The following is a 4,710-nucleotide window of genomic DNA, read 5'->3' on the forward strand; positions in this document are numbered from 1 at the left end:
AGCAACATTAAAGGGAGAAACATTAGAAAGCGGTATGTGTGATTAGAAAATAATATGTTATTAGGATCGCTTACTAATTCAGCACTGCCACTAGTCTGGACATCACTGCTGATTCAAAAACCCCCTTCATTACTAGATTTTGAACCGACAGTGGCATACCGGCAGTGATGTGGGGTTGACATCACTGTCGGTTCTTAAAAACTGACACTGATCTACAGGAAACAATGTCGGTTCCTAGCTCCACCCGATAGTATCTAGTTGAACAACACTGCCGGTTTGTAGTCCCAACCGACAGTGATGGTTGCTTCAAGAGTGTCGGTTCTTGGCTCAAGCCAATAGTGTTGAGCAAGCCTACACTATCGGTTCATGGCTCAAGCCGACAGTGTTGAGAAATCCAACACTGTCGGTTCATGGCTCAAGCCGGTAGTGTTGAGAAATCCAACACTGTCGGTTCATTGCTCAAGCCGACAGTGTTGAGCAAGAAAACACTATCGGTTCATTGCTCAAGCCAGCAGTGTTGAGCAAAAAAACACTATTGGTTCATGGCTTAAGCCGGCAATGTTGAGCAAGACAACACTGTCAGTTCGTGGCTCAAGCCGACAGTGTTGAGAAATCCAACACTATCGGTTTCTTGATAACCGGCAGTGATGGTTACACAATACTGCCGATTCGTTGCTAACCGGTAGTGATGGCCCATTCGCATTTTATTGTTTTATAATTGATTTTAATTTATATTTTTTCGTGGAATTTGGTTACGCTTTATATACGCTACGTTGATGACAGATCCATCAATATTAAACATTATAAATGTTCCGGTTATAGTTCAAATATTCTTATCCAGATCTCGATTTCTCAAAACAAAAAAGAAATATTCTCGGACTTCACAGATTGTGCAATGCTTCTTGGACTTCTTATAATAATTTGGTGAGCCGCTCAGGGCCATACTGGTCCTTGTCCTCACAGATTGTGCAATGGAAAATACTCCATCTTTTTCCAATTCCTCGGCTAAGATGAACTTTGCGAGCTCCGATTGCAGTGCGACGATCTCCATGTCTAACAGCCTTTGGTGGTTATATTTTTGCGCTATCGTTCAAAATAAATGATATCCAAAAAGGAACAGTAAATCATTTTGTTGAATTATTAACAGACATAAATGAAATAGGGATTATACACACCAACTTATCGGCTTCTTCTGATTTCCCGCCGATGTAGCGAAGCATTGCCCATATTACATAAAACCCGCATTCATTGTTTTCCACCGGCTATGACAGGTACTTCCCCTCCATTTTGACAACCTTGAATGGGACCGACGTCCCACTGATATGTCTTCTTTGGACACTGAGCAACATTAAAGGGAGAAACATTAGAAAGTGGTATGTGTGATTAGAAAATAATTTGTTATAAGGATCGCTTACTAATTCAGCACTGCCACCAGTGCATCCAGATGCTGAAATGGTTTTTTCTTCGAGTCCCACACCTCGATCAGATTTTTGGCAAGATTGACACAAATGAAGATGAAATGGTTGCTACAATCACAGAATCCTAATTATTGAATAATCTTAACGAAAAAAGAAGCATAAAATTAAAAGCCGAGAACACATACTCACAGTTGTAGGCTAGAAGTATGTGGGTTTTCTTCTTCATCATGAATTTGTTGAAAATAGCAATCAATCTCTATTTTAGGTCTTCCACGTCACATCCATAGAGGCCTAGACATGTCCTCTCATTGACTCACAAGGGGTCCAAGAAGCCTATGTAATCCCATTTCCTTTTTACAATGCAAAATTTTGATATACACCTACATAAAATAATGGGAAGTGCTCAAAAGTTAACAATTTGTCTCGAGAGAGTAGTTAATTGTAATATCAAGCGGTAGGGTACTTACATAGTCCACAGCGTCAACATTTGAACATCGAGATCGTGTTTCTGGTATAGCTGGAACAAGCTCTCCTGCTCGACATCGAACTTCTCTTCTTTGGGATAATGGAAAACATGTGGCGAATGGATAATAACCTCAAAACCAAAGTCGTCCATCTCTGTTGCTTGAGCCATGTAATATTCATGCAACTAGCGCATATATGTTGTCAGATTTTTATACTCGTCATCGGGAACCAAAAGATTGCCCCTTTCATACTTCATTGCTGGTGTTCCCATCCCTTGTACATCATAATAGATGTTCACGACCTCTTCCATGGTTAATCCTGGGTTGTCTTCGATGTACTTCTGTATGTTCCTTAAATCTTTATTGTGTATTTCTTCGTCGCTTGTTGTAGCGTATGTATTTTGTGTTTGCCTTTCAAATTCAGACTTCAACATATACGAAGGCAGTGAGGCACAGAGATTGAAGAAACTAACACAATCTTCCTTCGAGATGTGTGCTGTAAATTTTTCTTTCATCAAGGTGGTATAGTTGCCATTGAATGGCCTTTTTCTTTTCTGTTGGTCCACTTTGGGAGCATTAGCGACCGAATCCAAGGACCTTTTCTATGACTGCAATGATGTCCTTGATCTTGTTTTGGGCTGAGGTGGAGGAGGAGGAGGATGACGATGAGAATTCTATTTTCCCAGCGCTGATGAAGATGGAGGAGGAGGAGGAGGAGGAGTCTCTTTTCTCAGGGCTGATGAAGATGGAGTTAGACGAGGAGGAATAGAAGGAGACCTCTGTCTTCTCGGGGTGATGGCTCCGGATGAGGAGGGGAGTGATCTCTATTGGGAGATGATGAGTGATCATCGTGGGTGGGCAAAGACTCACAGTCATCCTCATCATCAGAGGACAATTGATGGTCAAGCTTAATGAAGCGCTTGCGCTAGGCTACTTGAGAGCCCTTGTTTTGACCAAGTTTTGACCTGTCTTTCGCTACGGGGTACTCAATGGGTATCTTGTTAAACTTCTTATCAAGTATTCTATCAATGGTGACGTGAGCGTACCCTAGTGGAATTGGGCGGCCATTAATTGTCCCGTCTCCCACAGGCTAGGCCTGGCCGAGCGCCACCTTGTCCTTTGTCCATTCCTAACAGATGTACAACCTGACATTGACGGGTTCAGTGATGTCATCCACCGGATGAGGCACACTCACCTCTTCTTCGTCGAGCGGGGTTGATCCACAGCTGCTGCGACCCCTAAACTGTGGGCTAAAGGCACTAGGAGTAGGGTTTTGTGGTACTACTGACCCCTTGGACAGCAAAATTTGCTCGACTCGCGCTTCAATGGTTGCTTCAATCCGTGCTTCCATTTTGTCTTTCATCTCTTTTAGTCTCCTCAAATACTCTACCTCGTGTTCCGCTCTAGAGCGGCTCTAGTAAGTGTTAGATTCTTGGGGGAATGCTAGTTTCCAAGGAACAACACCAATTCCTCTAGTGTGACTAGGGTGCTCCTTGGTTCCAAGTGCTTGGGTGAGCACGTCTTTCTCCCTATTAGAAGTGCGAGTCCCTTGCCACACCTCTTCAGTTACCTAGGAGATCCTCTAGATGAGTTCGCTCATGGGTTGATTTGAGGAGCTAAAGCTCCCATCCTCGGTGTGCCGTACATTTCTCCCCATACAGTATAATACTGATCTGGGCTCCCAATCGGCGGTCTCAACCTGAACGCCTTCCTCAGCAAGGTGATCCATCTTTTGAAGTTCTGCTTCAAATTCTAGCATCTTTTTGGTGTAGCCACGAGAGCCGAGATGATGAGGATTCATCGCTTTCTGCGAATTCTCCTTATTCTTCTGGCTCAGTTCTAAGTACTCCTTGGATAACATGTATTCCTTAAAATTCTGCTAGAAGTCCTTCTACTTGCTAAACTATCCACCATCAAAATCTGGCTCTTTATTTTGGAGGACAAAACTCTTGTACAATGTCCCCTTGAAATTCTTGAAGCATGTCCCCATGATTTCTTTTGCTTTTTTCTTGACTAACTCCCTATCATACTCGGCTGGGAAAGTGAAATACTCTGGGATCTTGACATCCCATATGTAATCCTTCTCGCTTTTAGGAACCCTCCACCGATCATCATCTTTCCCAATCCACTTCCTGTACTTAATCAGGATGAAGTCCCTAACAAGTAACCTGAGGATAGTCTTGTATTTGGTCAAAGCTATAGGTGGTGAGAGTGGATCCCCGAATTCATCGAACTCAGTAATGTGCCAGTGTGCATTCCTACCAATAGGAATCTTTGACACGCCTCGCTTGGATCTGGCCTTCCTAGTACCCAAACCCTCTGGCTCCTTAGCCGATGGAGGCTCCTGCTAGAGACACCGAGTAAGCTATGACCCTCTCAATTGATTAGCGTGTGTGGCTACATAGTGACATGATACCAAAGTTACCTGGCCATCTTGGTCATTTTGACCCAGATCGAGCAGGCCAGACGGGGTCCATGGCTGCTCATTCTCACCAACCTGATTGACACCGTCACCATTTGTCAGATCATGTGGCTCTCCCATTCCAGCGATATCAGCCGCTTCTTGTTGCCGATCAGTTCTTCGGCGATGGGGTAACAAGCGACGATGAGTCATGGCTGTGACATGATTGTGGTTAGTTTTGGCCATGGATAACTACTAATAGCATATGTTCATATATATATAATATGTTTAATACAAAGTCTAATAATAAGTCCACATACAACAAAGTCAAATAATAGCATATGTTCACCAAGAACAAATTCTTTGTTTGATTGACCACATACAACAAAGTCCACCTACTCTTCTATGAAACTAATCCTACATCAAC

This window comes from Miscanthus floridulus, chromosome 19 (assembly GCF_019320115.1).
Source record: "Miscanthus floridulus cultivar M001 chromosome 19, ASM1932011v1, whole genome shotgun sequence".
NCBI classification, from domain to species: Eukaryota; Viridiplantae; Streptophyta; class Magnoliopsida; order Poales; family Poaceae; genus Miscanthus; species Miscanthus floridulus.